We start from the raw sequence: 11,637 nt of genomic DNA on the forward strand, positions 1-11,637 counted from the left end.
CAGAGGTGGTAGTTACCCTGGCAATTTTCAAAAAGGGTCTTGACATCCACCCCAGCATCTGACCCTAGCAGTCTTTCCTGCCCAAGTGCAGGGGGGCTGGACCCAATGAGCTGTATGGTCCCTTCCAGCCCCTGACAACTATGAAACTATGACTAGAAGGTATAAGAAAGCAAGAGGGATTCTGTTTTTTTAGCTGATAGGTTAGTCATAAACATACCTAAACAGCCCTCACAGCAGGACCAGAACACACTCACATGGCCCCTCAGGTCTGGGGTGCAACTCTCTTTTTGGTACTATAACTCTTTTCATTCATATTTCCTGATTCTTTATATAGCATTCTTAGAGTGTCTTCATACTGTTTACCCAGTGCTCTTGAACTGCTGTTAAAGTGCTACAATTCTCAGTCCATTATAGGCAGAGCAGATGTAGGGGTGTGGGACATGTTGTGGTCTCAAGAGCACCATGAAAGCAAACAAACCTTAGGATCCAAATCCTGAATTTCACTTTGGAGAATCATAGAATGCTAAGGGTGAAAGGGACCCAAAAGCATTATCTAATGCAAGCATTATCTAGTCCAGCAGATGCAGCATTTCCTCTTCTGAAGCAATTCCAGATAGATGCCTATCCAGTTTCTCTGAAAAGTTCTAAGGCTGAAGATGTCACAGCTTCCCCAGGAACTGTATTCCATTGTCCTATTGTTCTTACACTTAGAAAGTTTTTCCTAAGACAGGAAGTTTTATAAATCCTTCTTATTATCCCTCTGTGGCAAGGGAAGACAGTATACTTTCTTTGTGGCAACCCTACAAATATTTTTTAAAAATACTATTTTGTGTCCTCTTAAAGTCCTTTTCTCCAAACTAAAACTACTGAGTTCCTTTAACCCTTCCCAATATGGCTTGATTTCCAGATCCTTTGTCATTTTCATCACACACCTTTGGATCCTCTCCAGCCTCTACATACTTATTAAAATACAGTGCCTAAAACTGGGCACAATTATTATTCCTAGCTGAAGCCTAACCAGTACTGACAAGAGCAATCTGTGCCTTGCATACAAGGCACATGTAGAAGTGTGTTAATAATAATTATTTATTTGAAATGTGTAATTTTTGGCACACTAACCAACAGATATTTTGCTATTTCCTCAACAGATTTAGCTGAGTGAATGTATAAAATATCTTGCTAATCTTTATATTTTTTTCCGGTATTCAGCCTCCTTACGAAAGAGAAAAAGATAGAGAGAGGCAGAAGGAGAGAAATGAGTCAGTCTGTATATCAAAGAAGTAATTAATGTTCAATGAACAAGCACTATTGTCTGACCGTCTGGATAAGCTCTAAGGGTCCAGTCAGGATCCCATTGCAGTCAACATTTTAATGACATTAAATCAGGCTCTAAGAGGCCAGTACATAATAATAATAAATACACTGTCCTCAAATGCATGTAGTCTATGTTAATAGCTGGTTCTTTTTTAGACTTTAAAAGTTACCTCTAAATAAAGTCCACCCAAATAATGGTGAGATTGAGCACAGAGCTTAAGACATACCATACCTCCACTCATTTCAGAATACAGTATCAGGTTCTGATGCCCATGCCATAGCCTTTGTTCACACCTATGTCAGAACACCGCAGCCTTATACTCCCTGTTGAAAAACACAAAACAGATTGCTCAGTCAATTCCACGTGTGTTTGGTTGTATAATACTTTGGTTCAATAATTGTATAATAGTTTGGTTCAATAGTTTTAAGCTGTTGGAGTTCCAAATTCAAATAATGATGCTGGTCTGTGTTTTAGAACGTGCATTATTAATATATTTAATCATATTCAACATTAGATTATCGGAAAAAATAAAGTGTGCAATGCTGTCATGATGGACCATGGGTTCTGCCCAAAGTAGAGATATTGCACACGGTTGAAAGTAGCAATGAAATCAATTAGCAGTTATGCCACAAATGATTTAGCTTAGGTGATTTCACAAAGTTTATTTCATTATCTGAGTATAACTTAAAAAACCTCAGTCACTTGCAGTACAGTTAGCACTAATATTCAGAGATAAAAATGCCAGAATACTAGGTCATCTAGGTAAATATGTATGTGCACTTAAAAACATTTTTGGTTCAAATCGGCTCTTATTTCTATAACACTTAAAATATTAACTATGATTAAGACTCTTGGATTTCACAAAATATTTTTGTTCCTACTTACCCTCTATTTCTCTACTGGTATAACTTAGCTGATCTCTCTCTCTCACACACACACACATACACACACACACACACACAATTAGTGAGGAATAGTTGGTATATATCAATATATTAGTGGGAAAACTGACAGGGGAATCTTTCAGTGCAAATAGGATTTCAAGTTAAGACAGGCATAGGTGTTTCAACCATTTTCTTATTTGGTCTGATACTTGGATGGCAGCTAAAATACACAGGGAAAAAAAAAAAATAAATGCTTTACATGATTTGCATTAGTTTTAGGTCTGGGCTCTTTCCCCTCCAACCACAATTAACTACAGAATTCATTTTCACAAGGTACCAAATATGCTAAAAGCTTAGAATGATTCCAAGCAGAATTTGACATTTTTATGGATAATGAATATATCCAGAGATATAGGATAAAAATAGGATTTAGATATAAATATAAATCCTTAGACTACAGGGCATAATCCAGCCACAGTAGGATAAGTGAAAAGAAGAATTTTGACCCCTTTTTTCCCCCAAAAATGTCCATTATAAGGATCCTTTATGCTTTTTTTGTCTAAGTTATTTAGGATTGGCTGTTCTTGGATGCACTAGATGGTTACTATTTTCATCTTGCAATGCATTTAATATGCAAGCAAAATCTCTCATTATAAAAAGCATGCAACATTTAGGAAACTAAACACATTAGTAGCATGGGCACTTGTTAATCAAAGGACAGGGGACACAACAAAATATCTTTCAAAGACAAAACAGTCTGCAGGAATAAAACACAATGCAATGAAACACAGCAGGCTTTTTCCATCAGCAAATTATTGCAGCTGTTCCAAGAGAAATAGCATATGTCCCTAGATTATCCTAGGTGTTGCTTCAGCCCCTTTTCTTATACCCACCTAACTAATTAATGGAGCCTCTTAATTAGCAGAGTAGGAGGGAGAATTTCACAATCATTAATCACTGCAAGTCTGCTTTCATATTTTGGGGAGTGGGAGTGGAGAAGGACTACATCAAATTACAAAGCAAATAAATTAACAGGTGGGGATATCGAAATAGAAAAGAGATAACTAAAAACCTCTTGGCATCCTTGCATGTTATAATGCAACCGTATGGTAGATCTATACAATTCTTATTCCCTATGCTATAGGTAGTTCATGGATCTGATATGTTATATCTTTGGGACAATAGAGGGTTTGGGTAGGTTTTAACTGTACAGCTCTGGGGCACCCCCTGTTAGCTGTCATAGAATGACATTTCAAGAATAGGTCTGGGTTAATGATTGTGTATTCCATCTTTCTTCCTTCTTTCTTGCAGCAATTATGATGAGCAGAAGGGAAGATTTGCAGAGGAAATCAGAAGTTCAGGGAGTTATAAACCAATACATTGAAAATAGCTTGCAAATTGAAATTTTCCACAGAGAGTTTAATCTTGGAAGCCAGTCCCTAATATTCATTTGCTTAAACGGAAAGATAAAAATCTACTTAGGTGCTTTAAATTATCTCAAAACTTTTTTTAAAAGCCAATAAGATGAGAATATGAAGACTATGTTATGATTATATAAGTAAAAAATGGCTTTGTTTTTCGAATGGAATATGACAGGTAATTATTCCATAAGAATGACAACTACTGTAATTGCTCTTACTATTTTGGAAAAAAGGAAACTAATAAGGTATTTCATTTTAAAGGAGACACTGGACATGAACTGAGTATTTTTAATCACCAAAAATGTCATGTAAAGTTAATTTGTATCAGATTTGCATCACAAAGATATGTGCATTTCCAACAGTGGCTATTATGGAATATTGTGTTAATGTTTATGTAAAAATGAATCAGCAATCAAGAATCCCTATTAATATTTTGTCTCAACAGTTTATGATCTTGTAGGTCATTCCTTGCTTCCTGCCCCTCCACCCCCAATATTAAGGAGTCAATAATCCATTCATCATATATTCCTCATTTTGTCTCTGACATAAATGGCTTTCACAGTACAGTTCCATACACTGTGGCTAGGTACAGACATTCAAGAAGCCTGAGGCAGAATCAATCTAAGTTATATGGTTTTCTGTAAACAGCATAGTTTAAATTGATAGCAAACAGAACACATACTTGTCCTTTGGTTGGGAGGTGGGAGGGGAGGCAAATCTTAGACCACGTTCTGCCATTTTTAACCCAGTCTGTATGAGCTGAACTTCTGTTATGGGTATAGGCTGGTTTCCAATTGCTTATATCAGTATAAGTGTAATGTCTGTACCTGGCTAATTTAAAAATAAAAAAAAGCAGCTTTCAAAATCTGTTGCATCAACAGGTTTCATACAGGAGCATCAAAAATCTGCAAGTTAAATATGCTTTTCTTTATCATATGCTATGAGAAGAAATGGCAATGGTTTTGGGCACACAAAATGATAAATTCAATAAATTGGGGAGTAGTAGATATGCTGGTGGGTAGGGCTAGGATTCAGAGTGATCTAGATAAATTGAAGGACTGGGCCAAAAGGAATCTCATGAGGTTCAACAAGGACAAGTGCAAAGTCCTGCACTTAGCACAGAACATTCCCATGCATGAGTACTGGCCGGGGGCTGACTGGCTAGGCAGCAGCTCTGCAAAAAAGAACCTGAAGGTTACAGGGGACAATAAGCTGAATGTGAGTGAGCAGTGTGCCCTTGTTGCCCAGAAGGCTAACAGCATACTGGGCTGCACTGATAGGTGTGTTGTCAGTATGTCAAACAAAGTGATTATTCCCCTCTATTCGGCACTGGTGAGGCCACATCTGGAGTACTGTGTTCAGTTTTAGGCCTCCCACTACAGAAAAGATGTGGACAAATTGGAGGGAGTCCAGCAGAGGGCAATAGAAGTGGTAAGCGGGGCTGGGGAACGTAATTTATGAAGAAGACTGAGGGAACTGGGCTTATTTAGTCAGGAGAAGAGAAGACTGAGGGGGGACTTAAAAGCAGCCTTCAACTACCTGAAGGGGGGTCCAATGGAGGAGCTAGACCGTTCTCAGTGGTGGCAGATGACAGAACAAGAAGCAACAGTCTCAAATTGCAGCAAGGGAAGTTTAGGTTAGATATTAGGAAGACTTTTCTCACTAGGAGGGTAGTAAAACACTGGAACAGGTTACCCAGAGAGGTGGTGGAGTCTCCATCCATGGAGGTTTCAAAACCCAGTTAGATAAAGCTTTGGCTGGGATTATCTAGTTGGGGATGGTCCTGCTTTGAGCAGAGGGCTGGACTAGATGACCTTCTGAGGTCCCTAACTTTCTATGATTCTATGAAACTGATGTAAAAGATCATAAATGCTGCACCAGACTATTAAATCCTCAGGATGAAAGTTAATGGCAGACTGTATTATAAAGGTTCAAAAAGAGACTTTGCAGTCTATTCCCTAAAAGACAAAGCCTACAGAATATACTGACTCATAGCAGGTAGGGACATCAAACATTTCAGAATTGGTGGGTATGTCTATATGAGATGCTTTAAAATATAACTCTTTGCCTGTGTTCTAGGCTACTGCACAGTGCAATAGGATAATATGCAATTATTTACTAACTGAAAATATAGGTAATAGATTAATTGCCCATTAGTTACTTCACAGTAGTGCACATGTAGGTACTGGCTGGGAGCAATTTAGTCCTGGTCAGCCCAGGCAGGGCCCACTGCTACCTGGCTAAGTCCCATGTTACAGGAGCTGTGCTGGCTGTAGGGGCAGCTGTCTCCCCACCACATAGGGATCAGAGCCATTCTGATCCCCACATGGCCAGGAGAGATGTCCCAGTAACTGGGATTGCTGTATCCCAGCCAGGTAGGCTTCTGGTCAGGGTCTAATGCCCACATGGTGGGGAAAGGGCTCCATTTCCTCCTGCTTGGTGAGGACAGCCATGTGGAGATTGGGAGGGATGTCTCTCCTGGTCAGGTGGGAATCAGGACCCTCCCAATTCCCATGTGACTACCAGGAAGAGTTCCCATGTGGATGTCTCTCCCAGCCACATGGGAATTGGGTCTGATCCCTATACCCTGCCATCCCCAGGCTGGCACCTGGGAGAGTCTGGAGCTAATGCTGGCTGCTGCAATGGAGTACAGCAGGTGGGGCAGGGACATCCCTGGTCTCACCTGCTGTGGTTGGAAGCAAATTTGCTTCAAAGCTGGCATATGTGTACACCCTTTCCCTGGGGGTAATTTACTGCTTCTTCTGAAATGCACAGTAACTTTACCATGCATTAATAGCATGTGTAGATGCACCCAGTTTTGCTTAAGACTTTGGTAAGATTTCTGCCACTTTTTGAGATGCTATAAAGGGATCATGGGCTAAACAAAAAAAAAATAGTATTTGCACACAGCAGAATTTTCTGAATATTTACAAATACCTGTATGAACAGATGCAGCGATAATGAATTTTGGGAGACTAGTCTCACCAGCATTTGTGAATCTCTTCCTTATATTCATCATTTTGCTCCCTCTTATCCCTAAAATTCTCAAGCAGGCCTTTGTCCAGTAACTGCTGTTCCTTGTCCCAAGCTTAATGCCAAGGATGTGATCAGGAGGATTTGTGTGTCCCCATTCCCTTTTCCTGTTGCTTTGCTAAACAGCAAGAAATCTGCTGAAAAGTTAATGGAGTCAGAGGAAGCTTCATTAACTTTTCAGTGAATGCCCTCTCTGCAATAGAAACCTCCCACAAGGAGGTTCCAGGGGCTGCAGCCAGCACAGGAGTCTTAGACAGCACAGCTCCAATGAATCAGCTTCTTTTGTTAAAATAATACAAACACCAACCAACCAAACAAAAAGCCCTTCTTTATAAATGTCATGTTAACATTGTTCAATTGGAAACAGGGTTGTTTGACTTCTTTTTTGTCCGTGGGAGCCTTCCCCCCCCCCCCTTGCCTCTAGATGATGCTTATATTTTGACTGGTTCACAAGTGAGGGCTCCATTTCCTCCTATGCTTGTGTACTCCTGAAAACAAACAAACAAAAAAGCAAGCAATATGACTTATTCATTTCGAGAAAATAGCACAGTGCTCTATTGTTCCCAACAAGAAGGACACATCATGAACAACTTACTCAAGCAAAAATTTCTTGAGGACAGGGAGGTCACGACTGAGTCCAAGCACAATTTGCGAAGTGTTTGTAAAACAAAACATTCCATGCTGGAGGGCAAGCAAGAGATTTGCCATTCCCACAAGTTCACAGCAGTCCTTGAGCTGAACATCTGAAAATTCTGTATTTTGAAAAGGTTTGACCAAGCACGTGTGTTTTGGCCTAGTTTGGCTGAAAACTTTAATATGTGCTATTACTGTTTAAAAGTATAAAAAGGGACATAATGACCATGCACAACACCCTAAAACAAGAATTCAGACGTGATGTAGGTGCAGCTTTTTTTTCCCCTCTGAGATACTATTTGTAGCCAAAGAAATAATGGCATGTTAAAAGCACGCTGTGAGAGGGGGTCAAAAACATTCCATTGAAATTAAAACATTTTGCCTAATGTAACTTCTGCCAAAATTTCACTCTGGGGGAAAAAAAATCCAACAATCTTCAAATACCCTTTTTGCCCATACCTTTTGAAAACCATTATTGTACTGAAATATTTACATTTTAGATTGTGGATATTAAAACATTTTTCTTTTCTATGATATCATATCACAAAATAAGTCAAAACCAAAGCAAAAACTTTTGGTTACTTGCCAAAATGTCCACACCCTCTCTTATCCCCCTCATTCTATTTCCTTTGGTAAATATTTCTAAGGACAGGTACAGACATTACACTTTTACCAGTATGAGTGATTAGAAACTGGCTTATTCCCATAACAAAACAGAAACCTGGTGCACACAAACTATTTTAAAAATGGCAAAACCTAGTCTAAGATTTGCCTCCCCACCAAAGGGCAAATGTACGTTCTGTTTGCTAGCAATCTAAACTACTCTGCTTACAGAAAAGCACGTAACTTAGATCGATTCTGCCTTGAGGTTTTTGAATGTACCTGGCTTAAATGTCCAGGTTTGAATGGTAATGAATACATATTTCAGAATCTCAAAATAGATTGTGAAATAGAATTTCTGCCCTTTGGGTAGCTCCAGCTGCAATGTTTTGAGAGCCTAATATAATCCTTAGTAAGGCAGCAAGGGACATTATGATACTTTCAGCGGCTTTGGATCAGGCTCTTTGAAAAGCAGTATTAGCAAGTTTTTACCTTTCAGTGTCTAGGAAGCTCAAAATTGTCCTGTGGATCTATTACCTCTCAGATCCTATGGTGCTGTCTTTTGCAATTTAAATATAAGGAACAACAGTAATCAGAGAATAATCCAAGTTTCTAGAGAGCATATGCATTGACACCTGAAAAACATAAGCAAAAAAATAAAAAAAAAAAATTATATATACAAGGTACTTAACATGCATTGAAGGTTAAAAACAGCTATAGTCAGACATTCAGCACACAGACTAAACATAAAATATACACAAACATTAATTTAAAGCACCCTGGCTAACATTTATTCAAGGTGTAAAAATATTTGACATTCAGAAACTATACAAAAATAAAGAGGGGGAAAAAAAGATGTTAAATATTAATTACAAGCTGAGTAGAATGCAGAGAGGTGGTTCAACGAAGTTAGTTGGCTGATATACAGTACATAAATTCTCAAGAAATGTCTGGTACATACCAGTGGAATTGCATTAGCCATTTTAAGAAAATGCATACACTCCAGGTTTCTTTCCTGTCTTCCAACTTATAAAATTGATAATAACTTTGTATCTATCTGGCTTATGTATTTCTAGAATGCCTACCACCTTGATATGTATTCTACTTGGTGACCTTTGGAAATCTGTGTAATAGAATAAAATCATCATAACAGTTTCCTGGGAATAACGACTTGCTGAAGTTAATTCCTTCCTTGTGATCAATGAGCTTCAGGAAATACCTTTACAATTCAATTACTATCGTTTAATCAGCAAATGAATTTGTCTTTTTCTGCCAAATCCCTAATATAGTAGCAGGCACAGGGACCACAGCCATCCTTGAGAATGACAGAGGCAAATGTACTTGACTACTCTGAATGGGATGGGGTTCCAGAAAACAGCAGTAGTTTGGGAAATAGGCATAGAGGCCCCAAGCTTAGTTCTAACAGATAGCACAGACACACAACCAAGTTCCATGTGCCTCACCTGATGATTACAGCTAGGTTTTGCATCCAAATGTGCAAATGTACAGGGATCTAGATGAATCTTCCACATGACCCCAGTAATTCATCAAACCAAGTTATAATAAACATTGAAGTCGGTATGTGATACATACCCTGCACTGTCTGGTAGACCTAACATTAGTCTATTTTTTTCACATTTTGGTACTACAGTAATATCTCCATATTCATGTGTTGTGTATTTGTTAGCTCCAGCCCTGAACACAAGTTTGTTATATTGCTCAGGTTCAAAAAGTGAATACTGATCTATCTTTTTTTAAAATAATATTTAAAAAAAAATACGGAAGTATTGTTCACTCTAAATTTCCTCTCTTTAAAAAGTAAAGGATATGGAGAAAATTAGTTTTGCTTGGTTTCTTTTGTTGTCCCTGGTATTTTTAATTTCTAACTTAAGATGTTACACCAGAGGACTAGTGCATGATTACTAATTATTATTGTCATTGGATTATTTTGCTGTTTGTTACTGATATGTTTTAGTTTAAGTCAGGGGTTTCGAACTTGGGCACAACAGGGGCCTGCACACTGCACAGGCTGCATTCTAGGGGCGCGTCCACAGATGCAAGCACGTGCACTTGCAGCAGCTCAAATAGAAGCAGTGCAAATTTGAGACAGGGCTTTTTGCTTCAGCGCACGTGCTTAGACATGCACTTTGCTGTGGAGCAAATTGTGCCACTTGGGGCAAAATAACCCTGCCTGGCTCCGCCTGGATCTGCAGCCAGGGGGAGCTAGAGCCCAGGGCCAGCACCTTTGCTGTCTCCAGCAGTATAAAAAGCTGCCCTGTCCTGGCCCCAGCAGTATAAAAAGCTGCCCTGGCAAGTAGCTCAGGGCTACTAGCTCTCAGGAGCTTCTGGGGCCCAGCCAATTGGTACCTTTGCACACTACCTCTTGTGCCAGCTGGACTGCTGAAGCAGCCCTGAGAGTTCCCTGCACCCTCTACCCACTGCAGGGGTCTGGCAGTGGGGGCTGCTGCTTAGATGTGACCTGCTGCACACCTGCCAGACCCAGATGGGGACTGCACAGCCAGTAGAGGCATCTGCCCCTCTGGGCTAGCTGCCAGTGAACTGTGGTTGCAGGTTTGGCCTTTGTGCAGTACTACTGCCATTTGTGTCCCCTGCCTGGCCATCTAGGCAGCTATCACCCAGAAGATGTTCCAGGTATGGTGACCTGCTTTGAACTGTCAAAGCATGTCCTCCTGGCCCCATTTGGCCAGGAGGTCAGCCACAGCCAGATGGGTCCAAAGTGCCAGCTCTGAGCAGGCAGGGTCCTGGCACTAGTCTCCCTAGCAGGAATTCTGGTGTTCCCTATTGGAAAACTGAAAAATCCCTGATAAAAAAAATTCCCAAATTCACTCTGTAAAATACCCCCAAATCCATGTTCCTCCACAAGTAAAACAAAAGACCACTATAAAGAGAGAGAGAGAGTGAGACAGGGACAGCGATCAGTTGGACAATGTTTTATTGATATATCTTACAGTGTTAAGTAAAGCAAATCTCTTATATAATAATAAAGTGAACTCTAAATACATGTTTCATGAATTCATGAATACACGTTTTACTGCACTCCCACAAGGAGATGACCCCCACACAAGGGGTTTGCCCCCCCCAACAGCGGTTTCAACCCCCAAACAAGGGGTACAGCCTCCAAACAAGGGGTTTGGCACCCCAAGATGGGGTTCAACCTCCAAACAGGGTGTACAGCCCCCAAACAAGGGGTTTGGCCCCCCCAACAGGGGATTCAGCCCCAAAACAAGTGGTACAGAACCCAAACAAGTGGTATGGCCCCCCAACAGAGGGTTCAGCCCCAAACAAGGGGTTCAGCTCCCCTAACAGGAGGTTCAACCCCCACACAAGGGGTATGCCCCTCCAATGGGGCCAAATGGCCCCCACAGGGACTGCCACCCCCCCTGCATAGCCCACATACTCCCCCCAACTGCTGCCCCTTGGCCCTATACCCCACCAGTTGGCTAACCCCACAGCCCCAGGCACCATCACAAAACCCAGAACCCCCCACAGAAAAAATGGGGGAAAAAAGCCTCTATTTACCTTTGAAGCAGGGGTGGGGGCTCCAGAGCCTCCTGGCACAGTCCCCCAGGCAGCACAGGACAGTGGGGGGAGGGCAGCAGGGCCCGGGCTGCAGTCACTGGGGCTGTCACCCTGCCTTGCACTGTGTGGGTGGGGCCTCAGGTAGCCAGAGGGCAGCTGAACTGCAGGTAAGTACCGGGGTTTGTTTTTTTTCTTTTAAGCTATGGAATGG

Source organism: Alligator sinensis, unplaced genomic scaffold (genome assembly GCF_000455745.1).
Source record: "Alligator sinensis unplaced genomic scaffold, ASM45574v1 scaffold257_1, whole genome shotgun sequence".
NCBI classification, from domain to species: Eukaryota; Metazoa; Chordata; order Crocodylia; family Alligatoridae; genus Alligator; species Alligator sinensis.